A 26,593-nucleotide genomic window follows, 5' to 3' on the forward strand; every position below is an offset into this window, starting at 1 on the left:
TGCTTCAGTTCAAGGGTAGTAAACTCAAATTGGTCTGTGGGCCGTACTGCCAGCTCTGGTTATGGCGGACTACACCTCTGGTGCCACTGGGGCTGCCAGAGGTCCAGCTCTGGCAGCCATAGCAAGAAGCCAAGCAACCTTGGATGGGCCTGTTGCTGCAGGGGAGAGGTTTTTGTGTGAGAAGCCAAGGGGTTAACATGGATTTGCATTCCCTTCTGAGTTTCATGCAGCTGTGAGGGAGGTGTCAACACAGCCACCACTGTCACTCACCCTTGTCGTCAAGTGCTGCCAATTCCCTCGAGCTTGGCGGATTTTTGACCAGTTCTGATATAATTAACATTTAACTGTGTCCTAGCTGTCCAATAGAGACATATCAGAATATTTTGCAATACAAACTCAAATATTTTATTGAACAGCCAATGAATTGGAGGTGTAGAGGAATGAGTAAGCAAGAGAAACGTTTCATTTACATTTCTCAAGTCTTCAGGGTTAATTTCTAATGCCACAGCCTATCCCATCTTGAAATAGCTAGATATAACTTTGCAAAGGCAACTGATTTGACACCAAAAAAAGATTTAATTTATGATATCTGCCACCTTACACAAGAAAGTCAACATTCTGTGAAGAAATTGCTAAGTTCTCTACCATCTCGTCCTTTCATTGCTCCCTGTGGTCCATCTCTGTTGCGATATCTGCCTCAACCAAAGTCCGTCTGAATACATATCAATCAGAGGTAGACATTTTATTTCAAATTAAAAATAAAAATGCACACATGACATGAGTGATACATTTAATTAAGCCATTTAATTTCTGTTATCACTGCCCTCCTTTTCATCTTTCTTTGGTACAACACACTAATTTTTAACACTTTGTCTTACTTCGGATTATAAACAGAGACAAGCTGTCGATATAGGACTGAAAAACACCTAGCACAAGGGGAACCTGTTCCTGACTGTAGCCTGTAGGTGCTCACACAATATGGATAACTATTCTGTTTATGATAAGCATTGCATCTCTAGTATGCTAGTGATACATATTTTAGTCCCCTTTCTCTTTCAACATCATTAGAAGGAATTTTCTCTTTCAAATATTAGGGGCTGAAAAAAGGAGAGAAAAGAAGAGCAAGTTGTACACTGTATACCCCGCTAATTGTCAAAGTCTAAAATTCTGGCACCATAGAGGTCTTCCTATTAATGGCCTATAATTTAACTTTTCAGAATCTCTAGTTCAGCACACATTTTACATTCAGCATGTATACTGTTTCTGACCCTTTTATCTGGATGATATAGAACAGGGTGTCAGCAACCCCTGGCATGCGTGCCAAGCATGGCGCACAAGGCCATTTTGCTCGGCATGCCACAGCCAGCTACGGCTCTGGGTAGCTGCTGCCAGCGACGGAGCCTGGACTACTCCCAGCAGGGCTTGCAGCATCCTAGCTGCCTGCTGGGAGCAGCCTGGGCTCCTGGCTACAGCTGGCCCTGGCTCTAGGGAGCTGCGCTGGGCTCCAGCATCAGCTCCACACCAACGTGTGCACCCGCACCTCGGACTAGGTGGTGGGGGAGGGGCCTGAGGCAGCGCAGCCCCGGTCTCTCCCCCACTCCCAGCACAGAGGTGATAGCAAGCTTCTGGAGCCTGGCGCAGCTGTTTGTAGCTAGCCCAAGCTCTGGGCAGCTGCAGCAAGCAACGGGCAGGCTGCAAACAGCTGTGCCGGGCTCCACAGCTCCGGCACAGCTCTGTGCTCTCTCACTGCCCGCTCCAAAGTGTGGGTGCATTCACTGGTACAGAGCTGATGCCGGAGCCCAGAGCCCGGTACAGCTGTTTGGAGCCTCCCGGCTGAAGCTGGCTCTGGCTCTGGGTAGCTACTGCCAGCTGGGAGCCCAGGCTGCTCCCAGCAGGCAGCTGGGACACTGCAAGTCCTGCTGGGAGCAGGCTGGGCTCCAGCAGCTACCCAGAGGTGGGGTAGCTGCTGGCAGCCACAGAGCCTGGGCTGGTAGGCAGGGGGTCAAGGGGCAGTAGGGCTGGGGGGCAGGGACTTTGGGTGGGGGGCACAGGGCAGCAGGGATAGGGGGCTGTAGCTTTGGGTGGGGGGCAAAGGGCACAAGCAGAGCATCCTGACATGTACCCCTTACCCTCATTTTGTTTTTCTGCCATGCCGGCACTCCCGCACCTTCCGAGGTAGGCATTGTGGTGTTTTTCGGTGCGCTGGCCAAAAAACGTCGACTACCCCGATACAGAACAACACAAACCATAACCACATTTATTTGGTTAACTGTATATATGTCATTAAATCACTGTACATTTAAAAAAAAAAAAGGAAAACATTGGAGAGGTCCAATTTTTAAACAAAAAGAATATTACAATGGCCTTGAGGACAATATTTGTTTTTTATAACTGTTTTTTATTCAGTTCAGTGGTGCTAGACATTAAAACCATGCTTCTACATGTACATCCCAAATTTCTTGGGCAAACTTCAACAATCTTCTAGATATCTAAAACAAACTTCTTAGTTTAATCCAAACAGCGAAGATTTCATTTTTATAGTTTAGGGAACTAACCTACGGTTGGTTAGGTTTCGTAACCAAGGACATCCTTTAAATCTGAGTACTCTGTAAATCTTACGCTAACATTTCTCCAAAAAAGCTAAGCAAGTGTGAAAATAATAACTGGTTATATGACTGTGTGTATATTTATCCCTGTCATTACAGACAACACTGTTAAAAAAAAGAGTTCTTATATTTAACTCAATTTATTTGTGGTAATTCCCATCCAGTGCATAAAGAATATCATAGTAAAGAAAACTCCAATTGTAAGAGATCTGTTTTAAATATTACAACATGCCATATGGTGATTGTTGTTGTTGTATGTAGGAGCACTGTTACCATTAAGGACAATAGAAATCAGAGACCAATCCAGCCCTCCCAAGTAAGAAGAACAATCACTCGTCAATACAAATTACATAATGATGCCAAATATATATAGTGATCATTGCCTTGACTGCCATTTCAAACGAAGAGTGCTAAACACACAAAGGCAAAAGGTGAAATCTGGGGTATACTGAAGTTATCAGGTCCAGGATTTCATCCAAGATTTATTTATACAAACCAGTGCAAGCAGGATAGATTGCAGGAGCAGAGTAGTGCCTGCACTGGGAGATAAAGAAATAGCAAGAAGAAGAAAAGAAGGCAGTAACAAGAGTTACCACTTTTACCCCCCAAATCAAAACGGACTAGCAGAGCAAAATTAACTTACAGGACCTTGTATTCAAATCATGGTGGTTGGAATATTGGTTCAACACTTTGCAAATGAACAGACAGCCCACTGACAAGCTGCCTTGTCCAGATTTCCAGGAATAAGCTTGGGGTACAGAAACTTCTCTCACAAAGTGTGAAAGAACAGAAGGATGTGTGGAAGCATATATAATACTGATCTGGTCCATGCAGCAGAGATGAAAAATGTTAGTATAACATCTTCTTCAGGTTCATCTAAGAGCATAAAATAAATGACTGAAGATAAATCATACTGGCCATAAGAACAGGGAACACCATCCAGTAGCTCATCTGAATACAGAATATTAAATATTTAAAATGTCTTTATTATTGTTTTGCCAAAACAAAATAACATTTCATTTTAAACTAAGTATTCATATAATCTGGAGCAGGGGAAGGTTGTTTTACTCTGCAGCAAAAGGAGAAATAATGCCTATATATACTATAACAAAAGGCTCTGACCCAACTTAAATGACCTAAAACACCTTTGATATGTTTTAGTTCAAAAGTGGACTGCTGTCATGCTCTGCATGCTGACACGCATTTGCCACTTATACAACTACACGCGTCACAGCGCTGGGCACTTTTCAAAGCGCCCGGTACTATAGTGTATGTAAAATGCATGTAAAAATGCATATGTAAAAATGCACTTAGGTTGCATCTGTCTTTTAGAGCCAGCAATTGTTTTTATTTCAGTTAGAGAACTAGTTTATCACATTTGATAGTGTATTTACTCGAATCTAAAATGACCCTGAATTGAAGATGACCCATCAATAATTAGATTCTATACATGTAAGGGAGACAGGCAGTGTAGGGGCAATTTTCCAGACAACAGGGATGGGCTCTAGTTATGCTTTGCAAAAAACTGAACACAATTTCATACTGTATCTAAAGCCAAAGACACATTTTTATTCTTTCATGCAAATTTTCTTTACATATACCTCTTAAGTCTTGGTTTGTACCAAACTGAGAAGAAACAAATTTATCTTGTACCAGATTCACTTTGGAATCTCAAATGCATATTCAGTTTTAATCATCTTCTGTTTTGACAAAGAAAATTAAGTATCCTTTTTCTGAAAAGAAAATGAGTTTGTCATAAACAGTGACTGCTCTTTCTTTCATTCCACAATTTGCTTGTTTTATTTTGTATGAAAAAACCCTTCTGTTAGCAGGATTTGTTAATATTATCGAATTCCCATTGTAGATCAGACCCAGAGACTATAGTATAATGCTAGGAGAGCAAATGAAATCCATCATATAAGTTTAAAATTGGGTAATAAAAAAGTGGAAGTAGAACAAACAAAAATAACAGGGAAAAGAATGATAAAGATGCTCCACACTTGTGTTAGTCAGCATGTGGATTTTACTACACCCAAAACCTCGACGTGACCACTGTCTATCTGTTTCTTAAACTGCATAGTTCCATTTCTTCATTCTGGCTTCCTATTACCCAACATGCCAGCGGCATCAGTTCAACCATCAGAATACAAGTCGAGACTATATAGTTGAAAATCCTTGTGTTACCTGACTTTACTGTAACATCTACTGGAACCATAGTTGGCCTCTGAGCTCTTGAAATAAAAAATAACTATGAAATCATAAGAGCAAAACAAGTATAAAAAAAAAAGATCAGCTACATCACTATCAGACCTATGCTGCTTTGGAGATCTCGTGTTAGATGCTGCATCTGGCCTTCATATGAAAATTACATCTTGTTAGTCATTTATTTAGATGCACCATTTCTATCGAGGGGTTGAGAGGCCAAACAATGACAAATCTTGACATTATTAGGAGACCTCTTTAAAAACAATCAATCAAACAAACAAACAAAACCCCTAAGGCCAGCAAGTCAAACTGAAGAAATTCAGAAAGGAGAGCAGGAGTGGAAGTGTCACGGTGGATGTCTGCTACAGTTGGGGTTTTTTTAAACAACTGATGGAAGCTTCCAAACAACAGGACTTGGTTCTCATAGAGAACTTTAATTATTGAAATTTCTGCTGGGAATGAAAAGCAACAGTTAGCAAGTAGTCCAACACATACATGGTGTGTATTGGGGATAACTTTTTGATATAAATGGCAGGGAGGCCAAATGTGAGGGAAGCTTTTCTTGAATTACAGCTCACAAACAAGGAGAAACCGGGGGGAGAATGACCAGGTCGAAAGTAACTTTGTGACACTGACCACAAAGTTCAAGATCCTAGGAGGAGGAGCGAAGGAGAACAGCAGAATAAGGACACTAGACATCAGAAAAGAAGACTTTAACAAACTCAGGGACCTGGTGGACAGGAACCCCTTGGAGACAAGTCTGAGGGGAAAAGGAGTGCAGGAAACCTGGCTGTACTTTAAGGAGGTCTTTTTAAAGGTGCAGGAACAAGTTATCCTGAGGGAATAGATAATGGGAAGTGCAACAGGAGACCAGCCTGGCTAGACAGCAAGCTCTTCAAGGAGTCGAAACTGAAAAAAGAATCCTATAAAAAGTGGAAACTTTAGTCATAATACTAGGGAAGACTACTATGTATTGCATTGGCATGCAGGGAGAAAACTAGGAAGGCCAAGGCACAATATAAGATGTCATCTGGCAAGGAACATAAAAGGCAATAAAAAAAAGATTGTAAAAGTATGTCAAAAGTAAGAGAAAGACCAGAAAAACCATAAGTCCCTAATGGAATGAGGAAGGCGATCTTGTTATAGATGGTGAGGTTTAAGTATTTAATGTCTTTTTTTACTTCAGTCTTCACAAATAGAGGCAGCTACCAGATGATGAATGCAGTTGGCAGCAAAGATAAGGAAGGAGACAAACAGCCTAGAATAATTGAAAATCGGGTTAGGGATTACTTAGAGAAATAAGACACTTTTAAGTAAGTAGGGCTGGATGGGATGCACCCAAGAATATGAAAGGAGTTGGCTGAGGTAGTTTCTAAACCATTAGATATCCTTTTTGAGAACTCATGGAAGGTGAGTGAGGTCCCAGGTGACTGGAAAAGGCCAAACATAGTGCCTATCTTTAAGAAAGGGAAGAAGGGGGATCCAGGGAATTACAGACCAGTTAGTCTGACCTCAACACCTGGAAAGATCATGGAGTAGGTCCTCAAGGAATCTATTGCCAAAGAGCATGTAGAGGAGAAAAAGGTGATTGGGAAGAGGCAGCACTGAATCACCAACAGCAAGACATGCCTGATCAATCTGATTTCCTATGGATGTGGAAAGAGCAGTGGATGTGATATACCTTGATTTCAGCAAGGCATTTTACACTGGTCTCCCACAACATTCTCATTAACAAACTAAGGAAATACAGATTAAATGAAAATACTGTAAGGTGGACACACAACTGGATGGATCATCACACTCAACAAGTAGTCAAAGGCTCAATGTCTAGTTGAGAAGAAGTATCAAGTGGGGTTCCTGAGTCGTTTGTCCTAGGACTGGTACTATTTAATATTTTCATTAATTATTTGGATGATGGAACAGAGTGTACACCTGGCAAATTTGTGGATGACACCACACTGAGTGGAGGTACAGACACCCTGGAAGGTAGAGCCAGGATCCAGAATGATCCGCATAGAAGGGAGAAATGGTATGCAATGAATCAGATGAGATTCAGCAAGGACAAGTGCCAAATCCTGCACCTGGGACAGAATAACTGCTTGCAGAAATACAGACTGGAGAATGACTAGCCGGGCTTCTACACTTCAAAGAAGGACCTGGGGGTTGCCGTGGACCATAATCTGAATATGAGCCAACAGTGTGCTCTTGTTGTAAAAAAATAATCCAACAGCATACTGGGCTGTATTAAGAGAAGCATCACTTCCAAATCAATGGAAGTGATTCTTCTGCTCTATTCAGTACTGGTACACCTCACCTGGGGTACTACATCCAGTTATGGACCCTACACTTCAGGAAGGACGTGGGCAGTTTGGAAACAGTCCAGCGCAGAGCAACAAAAATGATTAGAGGCCTGGGCGGTAAGACTTATGAAGAAAGGCTGAAAGAACTAAGGTAATTTAGTATGGGGAAGAGAAGACTGGGGGGATTTGATGATAGTCTTCAGATATTTTAAGGGCCATGACAGAAAAAATGGAGATGGGCTTTTCTCTTTTGCTGCAGAGGACAGGACTAGGAGAAATGGCCTCAAACTTTACCAAGGGAAATTTAGGCTGGAGATTAGGAGGGAACTTTCTCACTTTGAAGGAGGTAAAGCATTGGAACAGGCTACCTAGAGAAATAATGGAATGTCCACCATCGCAAGTTTTCAAGAGCAGGTTACACAGATGCTTGGTTAGGATGGTTTTAGTCAAAGATTATCTTGCTTTGAGCAGGGGGCTGGATTAGATGATCCCACAAAGACCCTTCTAGCCCTACTTTCCTTTGATCCTATGAACCTAAGGCTGTTCATGGAACAGCCTGGTAAGTCCTTAGTTAGGCTATAATGTGTTGCCAGTTTATTTCTGTATACTCTGATCCAACTACTTCCATAGGGCTTGGTTAGACAGACACAAAGAGGCACTATTATTATTATCACCATTCAACTCGTGTTATTTAATCGGAAAATGCTGCAAGTGGCATTGTTATACAGCAAGTGTGATTTCTTCCACTTCCAGAGAGATTTTTAGTTCCTTAAACTTTAAAAAAAACTGTTTGGAATTTATAGTTTTTGCCAATCACGTTGTCGTGGCTTAACTGAGCAGCTGTCAACTGTTCAAAATGATGATGCACTTATTCTCTTATTGGCAAAGAACAATGTTAGGAAGTGAAACATTTAAATGGTCTTTACAGTTGCTGGAACCATGGTAATACATCTATTTTCATCAGGTGGCCATGACTCATCATTTTATCAGCAATTTAAAGGGTTTTCACAGTAGTCAAGACTCAAAACATATGTTTTACAATGACTACAGCAAAATGTACAATGCGGTCTTCTGTTTTCCACTACTATTTAAGGAAATGTTAGCATGTTGAGTCAAAAATAATACTGCAGAGTCATGTTTGAACATTAAATACGGTAGCATACATGATATGCACAGAAACTGATTTTTACTGGAGAACTGAAACTATTTCTTTAAAGCACCACTTTAAGGAAGTTGTGGTCTATTTAAGTCTCTTTTACTTCATTCTATGTGCGCTGTCAGCCTCTTGTCTTCCTCACTTTACTCCCCTTCTGCTAAGATGCCCCAATTTCACAGTCAGGGCGGCTAGGTTCACAGTCGGGGTGGCTAGGATCTTGAACCAACTTCCAAGGGAAGTGGTGCTGGCTCCTACCTTGGGGGTCTTTAAGAGGAGACTTGACGTTTACCTAGCTGGGGTCATTTGAGCCCAGTTTTCTCTCCTGCCCAGGGCAGGGGGTCAGACTAGAAGATCTACAAGGTCCCTTCCGACCCTACATCTATCAATCTATGAATCAATGAACACTCAAAAAAGGAGAATACTGGATCTTAACACACCAGAATCAGTTTACAGAGCATATAATAGAAAGAGGCTATTATGAAGCAGAAGGGACACATACTTGATATAACAAATATTGTTTATTGTTTTAAGGTCATTAATCTATTTAAATTACTCAAAACAAAAGACAGTGCAAGTCATACCAGCCTTTTCCTCCATATCAGTGACTTTTCCACCCCACAAAAGTGTTCTCATATAATTGGTATGAGCTCCAATATCTGTCTATCCCTTTCCCTTACTTTTCTTCTGCTACAATCCTTTCTCTCACAGCTCTATATTCATTCTTCCATCCTTGTTCCAATTCTGATCCACAACCTAATGAAATCTGTCAGGAGACTTCCATTAATTTTATCAAGTTTTGAATCATGCTGTCCAAGTCTTTCTTTTACCCTCAAAGTCCCTTGTTTTCTTTTTCATATCCCTTATTTCCTCTTAAGCCATTCTACATCACTCCAATTCGGACCCCATAAAAATAAAAATAAAGTCAGAGGCATAACAAGGCCGTTAGGAACCCAGGACAGAAGGATGTGTGGAAGCAGCAGCAATTTCTGGCTGCTGCTATGCCACTGGTACAATTGTACAGATGCAGCAACAGCAGTTCTTTTTCTGTGCCCCTCTTTCCCCCACCACTAAGGTTGGCACCCAGGGTTGCCATCCCAGTGGCCCCACCTTAGTTATGCTACTAAGTGAAATGCACAGTAACAAGAAAAGAGAGGGGGAGCTCATATTGTTAGTATGATGTATTCCTTTTCCTCGTCATTTATTTAGCATCCACCTTCTTAGAGATAAGTCATTTGAGACAAAACCCCCATATTTTTACTATGTATTTATATAGAAACTAGTACAGTGGGGCTGCAGGGCAGAGCTGTACTGCTACGTAGTGCCTCCATAGGTGACAGATAGTGGAATGAACTTCAGGGAAGATTAGCTGTGAAATAAGCAGAGGTACTTCTGACAAATAAGTAGCTGCAGACCAAGCAGCACCACCACCACCACCAGGATGTGATGAGGACAGCAGATGGCAATGGTTTCCTTCCTGAAAAGCCACACATATGCTTTGATGGTGCCGTGACATGGTGTGAGTACAGGTCGCTACTATAATAAGCCTGCCCAGCCCCTAGCCATTGGTCTACAAATCCTCAATGGCAGAGAAGGTAGAAGATGTTAGAATCTGAATGGCTGCAAAGGCAGATGAAACTTGAAGTGGAATGAGATCCCCAGTTGTTTTGGTCTCCTTGATATTGGATCAAGGTCCCATTCTGTCAAGAACCATGTGGAAGCTCATATGCAGCAGCTTCTCCACAATAAAAGAAGTCACGTACAGGCGTTTTCCATGAAAATAACTTTTGTAGCACATTCCTCACACCCTTTGGTGACCAGGTAATGGTGACGGGAGCAGGATTATGAGGTCTGGAAGCTCCTAGTCATGAACTGGCATGAAGGCGGCAGTTACAAGAAGGTCATCTAGCACCTGGATGAGACAGAAGTGGAATTTGGCAACTGTAACTGCAACTGAAAGTTCCCATGGTTGGCAAAACCATGGTTGGCAAAACTGGCGGAGCTCGGGGGGCAGGGCCTGTGGGTGAGGGGCACCAGCAAGGCTGGGGGGGAGGGGGGGGGAAAGAAGGGGAGTGGGTGAAACATAAGCAGGGCCAGGGGAGCCATGGCGAGTATTTTCAGACTGTACCCCACCCTCCTCTGAAGCGTGGATACTCAAAACCGTGGTTGGCAAAGGGGAACCTGTAGTTTATCTGCAATACAGCTAGACTATACATACCTCTCAGTGCTTTATGAAATGAACTCAGTGTCTGGGAATCCAGCATGTTACTGTCAGAGTACAGCCTCAAATCTGGGACTGTGTCCTGATAGCGCAGCCATCCATCTTGGCCTGTCACCCTTTAGCTAGCCATCTAAGTTGGTCAAAGATGGTGTAAAGCCTCTGTTGAGACCTAACCTCCTGCCCACTCCCTGTCAGTGGCCAGCTTGGTCTCTTCCCATATATAAACACTTGACCAAGAACAGGAAATGTCTTGGCAACATGGAGATCTGACCCAAAACCATTTTGGTGCTCCCTCTGGCTTGCTCCTTAGCTTTGCCCTTTCTGGATCTTAACTTGGCATGTCTGTAGACTTTCCCCTCTATTTACTCTCCAGGCTTCTTGACTCAGCTCACCCCTGGACTTCACGCCTAGATTGATCTCCTAGCCCCAGGTCACAGTTTGACCTCAGATTCTGCTTACCAAGCCCTAGTCAGTGCCTTTATCCCCAAGTGGCCCCAGAGCTGGCTGCCCACATCTCAGCATGACAGTTACTAAGTAATGTATCTCTTCAATTAAGAAAACGGTTCAAAGATGCTAACTGACTGTGAATCCTACTGTGCAACTAAAAATAGGAAGACCTTGAATACACCTCACAGAATTTAGGCACCTTAATTGTTAGACTGAATGGAATTCTTAAAATAAACTATTTTTTAAATCTTAGAAAAAAAGGTAAAACTTTTAAATTAAAAACATTTTGCCAGAATAACCCAACTAAAATAAGCCATTTAATTTCACATGCAAAATAGCTTTAATTGTTAAATTGATAAGGCTCCACTGCCGGCTACGTATTCAATTTATGGAGCGATGGGACCCACCCACAAAGGTAATACACATTTTTGTGTAATAACTTTGTGGTTTATTCACTGTTTTATTGTGTCATTAATTGAATGAACATGTTATTATTGTGCCATTCATTGAAAGAACCAAATTAATTGGTTTATCACATCTTAGATGTAATGACAGCCAGGGGCAATAATGAATGATCTGGGAAATAATGATCTTTGAAATATATATATATTTATCCTTGCTTTCTCCACCACCTTAAATTAGAATATAAAAACAGAATAAGTACTGCTAAAGTCCATTTATAAAATAAGTTAATCACTTTTGAACAATGATGAATATACTTAGTATTAGAGGGAGATGTAGACTACAGTACTTAAATGTATTTTTTCCCTTTCCACTAGTTAAAATATCTATAAGATGGAGAAAAATAAAATGTTTACAACTGAAAATATCAATACTGTTGACTTATAAATAAAAAGTAAGGTTATATCCACAGAAATCAGAAGTCTAATGAAAAATACAGCTACAGAAGAAATTCAGGTAGTCAAAAGCACAATATCAAAGACAAGAAGTAAATATAAGTATATTTCCCAATCTTACAGTAAAAAAACAGGTTTTTTAATAGCGCATTATTATCTATAGATTATGTGTCATAATTGCAGGAAAACTACAAACAAGTACAATTTAACACTGAAATTACAAATATGATCTTGGAAATGGTGATATAGCTCTAATTTCCCTTGTAATTTCTGTAATCAGAATCTGGACTGAAAGATCCACTTCTGATTCTGAACTTCCAACTATGAGTTTCACACATTTCATTCAAATGAGGATTTATACAAACCGGCACAAACAAGCTTCTCAATTCTTTCATGGTAGCCAGCTTCTTGATTTTTACTGCAATTTCTTTTACAGTTCATTCTGCGGGAAAACATTTCACATAGAAGTTTTTTCTTTGCAATTCTCCTGCCTCCCCCTCCAACTAATTTTCCAATTTTTCTGTACCAGGCTTCAGGAAAAAGCAAGCAAGCAAGCAAGCAAGCTCTATTGTTCTGAATAGTTCTAGGCTTTTCTGGACATTCACACTTTCCTACTATACAGCCTGACAAGAACAACATTTCTCTTTATCTCTTTTCTTCCTTGTATTAGATCATCAAGATTTTAATACATTTCCTTTCAAAAATAGAATACTTTAAGTTGTGTAACACATACAGGTGTGTTCCAGAAAGGAGAGTTTTTAACAATGGCTTTTTTGGTAATTTTTAGACTAAAAATACCAAGGGCACTTTCTACATTTATTAAGCAATGGGTATCTTTAAACAGCAAAATGAAGGGTGATGGCAGCATGTGCTACCTTTCTACATACAGTTTAGTTAGTTAGCATGGGACCTGGCAGCCTGGACTTTAATATGTGTAAGTATATGCTAACCTGAAGTAGGACAATCTCTTCAGGGCTTCTGGGCTCTCACTACGGTCGTTAGCAAGTGCTAAAATATGAACTTCTACATCTCTAACTCATGGTAGATAGATTAGCTCAGTACAGGTACGTTAGCACCATCACACCTTCATTTTGTGGCATAGACATATCCAAAGTGACAGTCTGCTTTTGTACTGAGCAGATATATATGTTCTCTGCCTCAAGGAGTTTGCAATCTAAAAGAGACAAAACAAAGGGCTAGATTACCAAAAGAGCTCCCCGGACTCAACAAAGTTCCCATTGGAAACAAAGAACACTTTTGAAAATCTGGTACAAGATGATCTGAATCACCAAAGGAACACAATTGCAATTATACTGATCTCAGGTATGTGGCCAGGAAGGTCTACTAATCCAAGTCAGAACAGAGCTTTCCTTTTGTGAATGCAAAGAAGGCCAAAATGAAAGGAAGCTACCCTTCAGGGAGAGATTTATTACTTTATCATGTTTTCACTAAAACATAAAGTTACCATATCAGATCTTTATTTAGAAGGTCTGGCAAATGAAAACAAATATATAATAAATAGTAAATAAGGTTCACTTCTGTTATGACTACAGGACTTACCGTGTATAGCTTAGCGGTTTGGCTTGAATGGATGCAATATACATAATTTTGGGACAACTCTCCTTTTTAATCTTTCCATAAAATTTAAACAAGAACCCAGTGGTATCTTTAAAAGTCTGTATACAGCTCACGATTTGCTTTAAGCCTGACCAATTAAGGTTAAGATTTATTTACTCAGAATAGTACTAAAATACTTTAGCAGCATAGACACACAGACATCACTGTAATTAAATTCATATGCTTGATTTTTCAGGGTTTCAGATTCCACAATATAGCACATTATGAAGTGGTGAAGTATCAAGATTGCTCAAAACTGAAAATAGCTAATCTAATTAACTGACATTAAATGTTAACAATTAAACAACAGAACACTCTATGGCCGTCAGCCAACTAGCTATTGAAAACTGTGTGTTTAGGTCTCAAGTACAGTTTTCTCAATAAAAGTATAAAGTGATTTTACTGCTTCAGTTACTTCATTTCATTTACTGTCAAGAATTTCCCCAAAAGAGCTCTATGATTACTTTTCAAATGTAAACCAACTACTCCCTCTACTGAAAATAACCTACTATTACATCACAGAAAATTGCAAAAGTTTCTGGGAATGCCCTTTTTAAATATGTTTGTGTTCTTGTGAAGCAAAGTACTGTAGGAGTTATAACATTTGACACTATTAAAAACATAAATGAAAGCTGTATAAGCTCTATCTTCCAGGTTCTAATCAACATACTACTCATGGTAATGATGTTTTAAACTACATTGCAAATGAAATGTAAAACTCCAGAACTCTTGGTTCAGAGATAATACCTTTTTTTAGACTAAGACATTGCAACAAACAAAAACAAAAAAAAACCCCCAAAAAAAACAAAAAAAAAAAGATTTTTCTGCAAGCTTTCCGGCACACAGCAAACCAGGTATATGTTGGTTTTATTCAATATTTATTGCAAGATTGGCAAAGTATTTGCCTGAAACACTTTATAAATTGCAGTGTAAGAGAGTATCTTATACTCAGGAATACAAATTGCAGAGAGTATCTTATACTCTCCTCCACATAATGGAGCAGGAACAATTTCTGCTCCTTAACAGAGATCCTGCTGAAGGAGAAATTTCCTTAGTAAAATGGAATACAGCCTTTAAAAAAAGGAGAAAGGAAGCAATTCCCTTCTCTGTAATTGCTTATTATTCTACAGGGAAGAAAAATAATATATATATGGAAACTTTTTGCTAGCAAATAAAATGATGGGAACCTCTCTGCACAAGCAAAATTAAGTGCATCAAAGTGATCTTTTGGGTTTCTGTTAAATACCACTGCTGTCAGTCTGGACAATCTTCTTGGACACCAAAAATATTAAATTTATTTTAAAAACATTTTTAATATGCCACAAATTTGCCTTTGCTTTTCTCGTGTTACAAGGAGAGGATTAGATCTCTCTCATCTATAAACTTCTGTGGCTGATATACTAAGCGTTCCCTACTGGTAACTTACTAATAGGGTAGCAATAAGAACTCTTACGAAAAACCATCAGTTTGCTCAGCTGAGTTCCCATGATGTCACTTACAACAGCACGACTGCCAAAGTAAATGGCTGGGTAGAGCTGCAGTGCCTGTGCTGGATAGGCAATCTACATAATACTGCATGCAGATCAGTGACCAAAGATCTCAGAACTTCCTCTCTAGCATAGACACTCCAATTCAAACAAGCCATTTACTTTGGCATTCATGCAGATGTTGGTGAGATCAGGAAGATTCAGCTGAACAAACTACTGGCTTCCCCTACAGTTTCTGTTGCTACTATATTGTAAGGTACTAGCAGTATAAACTCAGGATATCAACTATGACATGCTAAAGATGTGCATCTAACTAGTTGGTCAATTTGGCAACTTCCACAGCCTAGACAACCATAAATATTTTCTAGCAGCCCTCCAAAAAAAAACAAATCTGTCTAAAATGGGAAAACATAAAATATTCATGGAAAAACAATATTCTTGGACAAAAAATTTCTTCACAGGGCAATGTCCTGTTCTAATCTCCCAGAACTGTATGAAATGTCTAAACTAGCCTGAGTGGAGTGATTCAAGCAAAAACAAGGAGACAATCTGGAAATAGAAGCAGATAAGGATGCATGTTTTTTACATTCCCACTGCCTGATTAGGCCAAAGCCATGCAGGAAAAAAGTGCAATTAAGGAGCTGAAATTGTTTACAGGTGAGTTGAACTATACAATGCTGTTCATAACATACTGCAATAAAAACAGCATTAATCCTCAGATATTTGGATAAGGCAGCCCTTGTGGCTCACTTTGCAATTAATGTTTTACAGTTTGTTAATAAAAATCAAGACCTAAAAAAAGTGACAGCAGAAAGAGAGAAAAATAGTAATTAGGAGAAAAAGTATAAAGAAATAATAACTGACCACAAAGAAAGTTAAACCGTGAGCATGATTACTCCCTGACTAAAGATTGAAGGATCTGAGAATTACATAAATAATTCGGGTTGTTACAGTGATGTTGTAACTATGACATTCCAGGAATTATGCAAGAGGCAAGGATTTTTGTGAGTGATATCTTTTTACTGACTACCTGCATGGTTGGGATAAAGTTAGACAAGTTTTGCATGCAAGCAGTTCATGGGATCTCAGGAGTTAAGCCTGCACAGAGATTATTAAGAACAATGGTTACAGCTGTGAAGTTAGAGAGAAGAGAAATTCCCAGGGGTAGCAGACAAACCCAATTACTGGAAGATCAAGACCTATCAAAAGGGAGAGTGATTATTATCCCCTGTAGAGTGCAGGAAGAATTTCAGGAATCAGGTAGTCATGGGAGAACATGTTTTTAATCTGGATAGGTAAAACTATCTTATTGATAATTGTGTCATTTAGCAGTTCCTGACTCATTAGCTATCAGCTATAAAGTTATTAACAATTTCATCTAAAAGGACAAAACCTCCAATATTGGTACATTGCCTAGGTTCAGGGTTGCACCTGGTACATCAACTGCATTTTGCTATCATAAATATAGATTCCTTCTTGTGTATGAGAAATGCCAAGAAAGGAAATGTGTTATAATGACCTAAACTCTACAAGGGCATTCATGACTGATATTTAAATCAAATGAAAATATAGCCTTGCTGCATATTCAAGATGATCAGGTTAATAGGGTTTATTATGAAAGCTATGACGCTTTACTTACCTTAATAACAAACTTGTTGGATGCCATGACTGTTAGTTCAAAATGCATATGGAGCCTATAAAATGTTACAAAAAAAAAAAAAAAAGTTCAGCATCAGAAAAGATTTTATATCTACATGCCAATGGCAACAAATATAGGGCTAATCTCTTTTTTTCAATGCTAGTGTTATTTTATTTGCAGTAAGCAAAGCAAAGCACCCGGATCTAATTAATTACTTGTACTTTTAGTAGTCCCATTATCATAATATTTGAGCATCTCACAATGGTCAATGTATTTATCATCACAATGCTTCTTCCTGAGGTAATTCACACCTATTTTCAGGTGGGGGCTAAGACACAGATAGGTCTATCTCATTGTATAGGAAGCTTTTGGTGAGCACTGCAACTCAAAAAACACTGAAATTAGATCATGCAAAACCTGGGCAATTTTTACTTCACTCCAGAAGCTTCTTTTCACCACCTGCAGTTCTGATCCCCTCACAATACACAACCCCAAAATTAAATGAATCTTTTCATCCCTGATGAAAACCAAAATTCAGTGTTCTAAAGAAGATTCATGTAACATAGTCTAGGACAGAAGCAGTCAAAATACAGCCTACAGGCCGCATTTGGCCTGCCAGAAGATTTCATTGAGCCCACAGGCGGGTGCCTACCAAGTCACAGCATCAGACCCATCCCCGGGGCTGCCCCTGCTGTGTTCACATGGTGCCGAGCCCTGCTCACTTCCATGGGAGCAGTGCGTACTGCACTCCCACCCTTGCCCATGGAATGGCCCAGACCCTGGCCTCACAGGTAGGTACAGGGCAACAGGTAGGGAAAGGGTGGTGGTGGCAGGAGGGGAAGTGGTGGCAGTGGCAGGTGGGGGGGAGCGGAGGTGGTTGTGGCGGGAGCGGGCAGGTGGGAAGTAGCAGCAGTGGTGGCAGGTGGGAGGGAAGTGCCCACGAGTGGGCGGGCGGGAGTGAAGCAGCGGCAGGCAGGAGAAAAGCAGCAGCTTGGCAGGAGCACGGCACCCATGCCGGTGCCCCGGGGCAGATACCAGCAGAGGCACTGGGCAGGGTGACAGGAACACAGAGCCCAGACCAGCAGGAGCATAGACTCAACCTGGCTCCATTGTGTGGGACCTCCAGGGCTCACATGCAGTTCCTGGGTTCTCAACCCAAGCTGTGAGCCTCCAGGGGGAGCCCCACATAGTGGAGCTGGTGGCCCGACCCCACTCCCTGCCACGTGCAGGTCATGGGGAATGGCAGAAAGCTCTGCGCTATGGAGCCGGGCTGACTCTGCCCCTCTCCCCATCACCCTGGCTAAGCCCCATGGCCTGTACCACCAGTTTCATCACACAGGGCTCTCCCCGGCGGCGCACGGCTCGGGCAAAACCTGGGAACTGCATGTGAGCCCCGTGTGATGGAGCTCATGGCCCAGCCATGTGCACTCCTGGAGCTCACTAGAACTGCACACTGCCAGGGGTTCTAGCTACCATGGACCATGAGTGCCCCGAGGGCCCACTGCCTGCTGCTCGCAGCAGGGGCTCTGTGCAATGGAGGGGTGAGGGGGGCAGTGTTTGTAGGGGGGGGACCCCCACGCACACCTTACCTTACACACACACCATAACAGTCATGGAATCCAACACCCACCAGGCACACCCCACACCCACTAGCCACACACCCACATTCACCCCATACCCACCCACACATACCCCCCACATATCCCCCCCAACACACCCCATGCCCCCCACCCCCACACCTATTCATCTACCACCACCTACCCACACCCCCCCACAAACATCTACACCCCACATACACCCCCCCACAACCCCCTACAAACCCCATACTCCCCCACCCAGCCACCCCCCCGACAGCTCATCACGATATACAAGAGTAAGATACCAGTTTGAGCTATTATGCAATCCCCTCTATACACACTACACAAGCACACACAAATCAAGACAAAAATATTTTTTGAAATAAAATTAAAATGTTATATACTAAAAATCAAACATCTACTATAATTTGTTTTTATTCCAGTTTCAAGATGGCAAACCCCCCTCCCAAAAGAAGTACTTCTGGGGGCAAGGAGAGGGACATTTGGTGGCAAAAGTCAAGGGTTAGGGGGAGGACTTCCAGTCCCAAGATGGCAACCAAGGGGTGGGGCACCTGTCAAAGAGACTAACTGCTGGGGCATGGGGAAAAGTGACAGCAGCAGCCCACGTCAAACCTCAGATGAGTTTTTCTGGCCTGCAGTTCCTAATATGCATACAGGATAGTGGTGTCAAACTCACTGTCACTCCCAGGCCAATTCTGGACAGCAAGGAGCTCTGGGAGTCAGCTCCAGATCCCATGGCAATGGCAGGGTGATTGGCGGTGGCATGGGGTCAGTGGTGGCACAAAGAGTAATGGAGCACTCACTCATCCCCACCAGTACCCACACATGTGCCAGTGCCCAGTGAGGCAGGGGCTGCTGGGAAATGAAGTCTGACTGCCCATCAGATCCACCATTTTGCCCACCCCTGCTAACCAAAGAAGCATGTAACCACCCTGTAAGGTGTTGCCCCTGATACATACAGAACATCAGACAGCAAGGAATAAATGTGTATGTGCCAATGCTTTCTGAAATGTTAATGGCTTAATGAGCTAGGAAAGAGAAGAAACTCAAACATTGGCAGGAGGAGATCTCTGTTGTAAAGGTGAAAAGAGGACACCAGACGTAGATGTATGTCCTCTCTCTTTTTTTTTTTTTTTCAATTTACTCCAACCAACTGGGTGATGAAATTGCCAAGATTTTGAGATGAAGTCTACATCTGAACTCTTTGCATCTGCTGTCAGGCACGACACAAATATTCAAAGCATAGTCATTATCCTCATTCCACTATTAAGAAGTGTACAAGATAAGAGAAGATCCATTTAGGAATAACAAGTCACTTTTAGCCAATCTCAGATCTGTTTTAAGTACAAATCAGCTCTGCTTCCATGAGCGTTAACCCCTAAGAAATGGGGAAAAAAATTACCAATAAGAAAAATTTTGTTAATGCACTTACAATTGCCCCTTTATACCTTATGCTCTTCCAGAAAGTTGGGTTTAAACCCCTGATATGCAGCACTGTATCTCAAACTTGAAATAATCATAATAGTCACATACACAAAACAGATTAGAGCACAATTCACTACCCTAGCCCAGGGGTGTCAAACATACAAGTGTGCAGAACAGCTTTTTCCAGACCACCAAACTACCAGGAAGCCACTGGAAACTGGAGGGCGTGGCCAGGGGATGTGGCCTACTACAGAATCCCGGGTCCTTGGGTCCTAGGAGACACAGTGATCACCTGCAGGATAACGAGCAAAGGGATGATACAGTCCCAGTCACCCTCCAACCACTTTACCTGTTGCTACTGTTGTGGCACTAGTTCCTTGGCTACCAACCCCACTGCTGCTCCATGCTGGAGCTGCTGCCACTGCTGCCTGCCCCATGCCTAAAGCCTGAGCGGCCACTGTGGAACAGGGCACACAGAAGTGGCAGCAGCTCTAGTCCTGGCATGGGACACTTGGCAGGATCTGTAGCTGCACTGTACACCCTGTATCAGAGCCACCACTACTGCTGTGAGCCCCAGACTGGTCTAAGTCTGCAAGAAACTCTGCAGACTGGATATGGCCCAGATCACAAAGTGAGTTTGAACCCCCTGCCCTAGTCAAAAGAAACTTCTCTCATACTGCGTTGATTTCCTTGGCTAAGGGATAATGAACTGGGCCAATAAATGAATTTCTTGGGCCAAATGAAAGAAACATGCCTAGTAAACAAAGAATCATAAATAGTGAGAACAAAGCTAGTTTTTCAATATTCTTTGTTTTAAGAATCTAAACCAAAGGTTTATAGATTCATAGATGTTAAGGGTTGGAAGGGACCTCTTGAGATCATCAGGTCCAGCCCCACCACCTGTGCTTGGGCAGGAAAGACTGCTGGGATTGGATGACCCAGCATCCAGACATGGTGAGCATCCAGACATTTTTTGAAGATATCCAAAGTAGATGATTGTACCACCTCTGGGGGGAGTCTACTCCAAACCCTGGACACTTGAGGTGTAAAGAAGTTTTTCATTATGTCTAATCTAAAGCAGTCTTCTAGCAATTTATGACCTTTAGTCCTAGTCTTCCCCTGGGGAGCCCTGGTGACTAGATGCTCTCCTAGTCACTGATATGTTCCCCTTACATACTTATAGGCTTCCACCAAGTTCCCTCTGATGTCACTTATACTAAAGGAAAGGGCATTTAAAATTAGTGCCCTTTCAAAAGTAATTGTTTAAAAGTAAATTTGACATCAACAGCAACATGATTGTTTGCATTCAACTCTGAAATGGAAGCTGGCTAGGTGTCAAACAACTGGCCCATGGAGCCAAGTCATCCAGCTTGTAGAAATCCAGGGAATTGAATTTAGGGGTGAGAAGAATAGTTAATCTTTGAAGCATAAAGGCTTAAAAGCCAACCATGGTGTTGCCTAGTGAATTAAAGGAACAGCTCTGTCAGAAGAATTATGCTTCTGCCCTACTTCTTATAGTAGTGCTATCTAGGGAGAAAAGGAAACTGTTAAAATCTCACACACACACACACACGTGCATGCACACACACACGTGCATGCACACACAGGCAGGAGTAGCTTTCCTTCACTGAATTTCTATGCATCCCAGAAAGCACAAAGAGGCATGCTCTCATCTAATTCCCATGAACTAGATCTTGGTGGTGGTGTCAGCACAATGCGTTCCTACAATGTTGTTGCAGAACAGTAGAAGGATGTGGGATTCTGTTCAGCTCATGAAGATGTTCTGACAATAGAAAAGCCCTTTAGACTTACAGCACGCCAATGCAAATATTACCCAAGACCACCCTTCCATGACTTATGACAGACATATATTCCTGCCTAAAATGAAAATTATAAAACAGTGGAGTGAAAAAAAAAACATGAGAAGAGTCTTCCCACAATATCCACCAAATCAAGTTGCAATTACGTGAGGCTTAAACGGCCTTGTTTGCTGAAAAGCTCTATTCTCTTCCCACTCAAGTCGACAGAAGAGAAGCAGAAGACAGAATTAAAAATTAAGGTAAATGAATCCCAAGAACTTAGAAAAATAAAAGTAGTTAGCTAAACAGAAAGAAAATATCACTACTACTGCATAAGCTCTTAAGAGCCACTCCTCTGACAGCAGTGAAAAAATAGGTCAGCTCTTGAGACACAAGGGGATTCTGAGCCCACCCAGCAAGGCTGAAATGTTCCTCCCCTGTAAATGGAGAGAGGCCAACAATCCATAAAACACTCAGCTTTGGGATTTCCCAGGCTGCAGAAGACACAAGAGGGTGGGATCTATTATAACCGCTGCCCTTTTGAGACAAAAAATTATTTCCAGGAAATACTGTGTGTGTCACAAGCTTGTCTACACCTGTCAAGTGAACTTTGTGCACTGTAGAGATTGAGAGTCAAAGGCAGAGCACCACCCACAAAAAAAATATTTAGAGAGGTATATATTTAAAAAAAAAAAGAAAAAAGTCAAGATGTAGTGTTTTTATTTAAATGGGTATGAATTTTGTAAATTTATGTAGTCAGACCTCCAACTTGCCTAAAATAAAAGGGTTGGAAGGGAAGGAGAGCTATGCAGCATAAGAACCTTTGGAAAACTTAACCAGCTAATACAAATTCCTTCACCTTCGATTAAAAGCAGAGCTAGTCTAATTATTTGGCTGCTTTAAACTAGTGCGGCCCAGCAGACAATGGATTCCCACACTGGGAATCAGTCCTGGGCTCTATACTTGGCTCTCCTGCTGATGCACTGTGTGACTATAGGCAAGCCATTTCACTTTACTGAGCCTCTGCTTCCTCTCCTGCCCTTTATCTGCTTTGGCCATTTAAACTGTAAATTCTTTGGATTTAAGACTTTCTCTTACTATGTGTACGTATCATTTGGGGTCTCAGTTTAATATCAATAATAATTTATTTGCACTTTAATCATGCAAATACCTTTTAATTTGTACAAATGGATGTACAGGGGTTATTTGTACAAAGTACAATTTTATAGCATGCATTCACAATTTGCTATTTGGTTTATGTAACAGGTTACTTGATTCATAAGGTACTGTCTACGCTCCCTGGCTGATGGTTAGAATCCCTCTGGATTCCCACATCCACAAAAGGTCAATACCAACCACAGCAAATTATTACACTTAAACATTTATTTATTTGTATGTAAATGTGTATTCATTCAAGCAATGCTTTTGATTTTGGAAACATTTATCTTTCAAACAACAGGAACCACAAAGGTTTGCACACTCCTGACTTCAATAGACCTAGTCCAGTTCCTAATGCAAGCATTGAAACCTCTTTTTTTCTTTGTTGTTGTTTTTTTTTTGGGGGGGGGGGAATTTTTTGTGTGTTTGTTTGTTTTTTACACAATTCCTATCCAGCAGTGCTTGGAAAATAGTCAAAGTCAATACTGTAGGTCAAGTCATACCCGTTATGCAGTGGTTCTCTACATGTTTGGACTCAAGGTACACCTCCATAACTTTTGGGAATTGAGTGGTACCCAATTTCAAAAGTGAATGTATATATTACAGTGCTTACTACAGCTGTGCGAAATTTCACCAGCAGTTTCATTTCGACGTTGTTTCGACTCGTTTCAAGCTTGAAACAGCTAAATCTAAACGAAAGAGAGCTTTGAAACAGCCTCGAAACGAAATGAGGCAAGTCAAAACATTTCAAAAATTTCGAAATGTTTTGAGCTTCGAAGCTCAAGTTGGGCTTGCCTGCAGGGAAACAGAAACTAAAATACGGAGACGGAGGGGGAAGAGGGGGGAAGGAGCGCTCTCATTGACTGTGTAGCTGGCCAGTGACTGTTATCCTTTCCTGAGGTCTCTTTCCATCCTTTCCCCAGAACACTGGAATTGGAAAACTGCATAAAAGGCTGCATTGTTTGAACTGCCCTGCTTTCTGCCTTGGTGTCACTTATGAGCTGCATGTTCCAGTTTTGCTTGTCAGCAGCTAGAGGTGCAGGGCCCCAGACCCCAGACTCCTCCTGCACATAGCTCCTTGACAGCTGGCAGGCTTTGTGGCCCCAGCAGGGGCTAGCGTACCTGCAGCTTTCACCCTGCTGTGCCTTAACACACACAGTGTCACCCATGTCACAAGTTTTGCTTGTCTGCAGCTTGAGGTGCAGTTTCCCCAAAACCCCTGCACCTATCTCCTTGACACTTGGCAGGCTTCGTGCCCTTGGAAGGGGCTACCATTCCTGCAAGTTTCATCCAAATCAGTCCACAAATAACAAAGTTATAGGCTCATTTGAGCCTCTCCATTATAGCCTACGGGCAAAACGGAACAGAACAGCCATTTCAAATTGAAACTCGAAACGAAACACTGTTCCGTTGAAATGGAACGGTGCCATTTCACACAGCCCTAGTGCTTACCTCCTTGCAGAGGGGCTGGGCAGTAGGGGTAGGGGACTGTCCAGGCAGAGACAACCCACTGCTTTATCTGCTTATCTCCTCACACCTTGGGGCACACTCCCCTGAACACACTAGGCCACACAGCAGAAAAAATGCCAAGTCTCATTTACATGACTGCCAACACAGCTGGGAATCACTAGTCTGAAACATTTTGGCATAGGACAGGAGGGTGGTCCAACTCATTTGGCCCTGTAGCTGAATTGGGACTATGGAACTTTTTGTGGGCTGGATGACACATCTTGCAAGAGTGGGGGCAGCAACTCTGAAGCCCAGGGAGTGACCACAGCCACCAAACCCCCTACCCTAAACCTTTGCCCCTGCCCTAAAATCCATGGCAGGCTTGACCACTAGGCGTCCTGAGCAGCACCAATGCAGCAACTCCAGCAACCGCTCCGACCAGCCCGAGGGGCCTCAGCGACCACTCGCAGACTGCCCTGGACAGCCCTCAGCAGGTGAATGAGTGAGCTTTTTATTGGGGGGGTTTTCACCATGCAGAAGCCTGACATTGCCACAAAGCAAGGACAAGCTAGTGATGCCAGCGCTAGGTCCCTAGAAGTGCAATGCTGCCCTGCCCTCCACGCTGCCCCATGCTCTCCCCCTTCACCCCAGTGTTGCCAGGTGTGCGATAATTAGCATATTTATATGGTAATTTCAACCCTTGTACAATGTATGATCAGAACAGAAAAAGTGTTCAAAATCTACAGTAATCTGAGGCAGCTAATTGATGCAGCATATGCAAAACCCAAGTCACTCTCAGGGAGTCTTAACTGACATATATTAGGTGAGGCAATACCGACAGCCGATTTTTAAGGAGGCATAATCAGCCAATACCGATCCAATTTCCAATACAGCTGCGTGCAACTGGTAAGTTTGTCTTGGTGGAAGGGGAGAAGAGAGGGAAAGGGCATTGGGGGGGGGGCAGATCAAGGCCCCTATGGTGAGGGAGGGAGGGAGGGAGGGAGGGAGGGAGAGGAGCGGAGATGCGGCAGGTGCTGCCCAGCTGAGGCGGGGCAGGGGACAGAGCCAGGGCTCATCCAGGGGCTGTGGCGAGGACTCCTACCACTGTGCATACCTTGGGAGAGCATGCAGTGGGTGGGGCTACAGCTGCAGGCTGGAGTGGCCCTGGGCTCTTCCCAGTGCTTGGGGGCTGCGTTTGGGGCAGGCAGTGATGGTGCTGGGAGGGGACTACAGGGGAGCTATGGCGAAATTTGGGGTGTCTGTACCCCGCCTCCGTAACCCCTCTCCCAGTGCCACTTTTGCCTGCCCCCAGAGCAGCCCCCATGTGCTGGGAGTTTAGGCTCCACACGCCAGGAAGAGCCTGCCCCCAGTACAGATCTGGGGCACACACCCCACCACCCCGTGTTCTCCTGGGACGTGCACAGCAGCAGGAGCTGCCCTTCCACCCCACGCCTCCCAGATGAGCCGTGGCTCCATCCCGTGCTCCGCTCTGGCTAGGCACCACCTGCCCCAGCCCCTGCTCCACTGGTTCCTCACCGTGGGGGGGCACTGATTTGCCTCCCTACTCCGCTTCCACCACACCAAACTTATCAGCTGCACACAGCTCTCCACACTGCTGGGCTGCACTCCTTGCTGCCTACGTGCTGCGCTGCGACTGTGCGCGTGCACAGCCATTTATCGGCCAAATTATTGGCCACATCAGGCCAGTTTCCGATGCAATCAATTTCCTTTATATTGTTGCTGATCCTATATCAGACCAATATATCAATGCACCTCTAATATGTATATTTTTTGCGTTCCAGGCCAAATTAGCCAAATCAGTTCCAGATCATATTGGCTGAGCGCAACTCATTTGTTCCAAAAACCATACTGATTGAGCAGGCAGAACTAAAGTCGCTCTAAACAGTGTGTATGGCGCTACAACTGGTGAGCGCCCTCCGTCCCAGACCTATCCCCCTGGCGCTTCAGCTACTCCCAAATCCATTGGCAGGTTTGGGGCTTCAAATGCCCCCAGATACTACAGGCAAGCCTCCTCCATCTGACTCTTTAGTCCGGGACTTCAGATACTCCCTACGCTCGATCTTAGCCCGTTCTCAGCACTCTCTTATGATGGCTTGCCTCCAAATAAAGAAACGTAGACTTTGATGACCCAGTCCTCACTCAACTCAAGTGTGACAGTGAGCAATATAAAGTAAAAAACATGACTTATTTGCATAGTTATCTACCTATTTTTTCAGTGGACGACAGTTCAGCAAATACAATCACTTTGAGCTTCCAATACAATAATTTCGTATTTAAGACCTGGCAGCGCAGCTTCACCCCGACATACACCAACACGGGGCCAAGCAGCCCCGCCCAAGAGGGAGCCACGCCCCTGCCTCGATGACGCCACGAGGCCCCTTCCAGCCCCACTTTCCTCTGACCCTATATTCCCCCGCCCATAGCAACGGCCAGGTGTGGCGTAACAGGATTACGCCACGCGGTTGAGGGTGGGGGGGCTCCCCGGAGCCACCCTGGTTGGAGGGAGCACCAAGGGAGTTCCGGCAAGCAGCAGCCCGCGCCCGCAGACTCCGCCCCGGCGCCGCGGCTCCTACTCACGCGCTGGCGCCCGCCAAGTCCCGCCCCGCTCCGT

At 43.0% G+C, this 26,593-nt stretch overlaps 1 protein-coding gene and 1 long non-coding RNA gene across 2 annotated transcripts in view; both read right to left on the reverse strand.

Moving 5' to 3' along the window:
* The window catches only part of SLX4IP (SLX4 interacting protein), a 143,153-nt gene that overhangs the window by 115,896 nt on the left and 664 nt on the right, over positions 1-26,593 (reverse strand).
* LOC132247313 (uncharacterized) lies at positions 8,767-26,539 on the reverse strand. Its single transcript, XR_009458626.1, has 4 exons — positions 26,187-26,539; positions 16,533-16,587; positions 12,155-12,231; positions 8,767-10,176 (listed from the first exon to the last, which is right to left on the reverse strand). It is a non-coding gene; the product is annotated as an uncharacterized LOC132247313 (long non-coding RNA).

Source organism: Alligator mississippiensis, chromosome 1, assembly GCF_030867095.1.
Source record: "Alligator mississippiensis isolate rAllMis1 chromosome 1, rAllMis1, whole genome shotgun sequence".
Taxonomy (NCBI): Eukaryota; Metazoa; Chordata; order Crocodylia; family Alligatoridae; genus Alligator; species Alligator mississippiensis.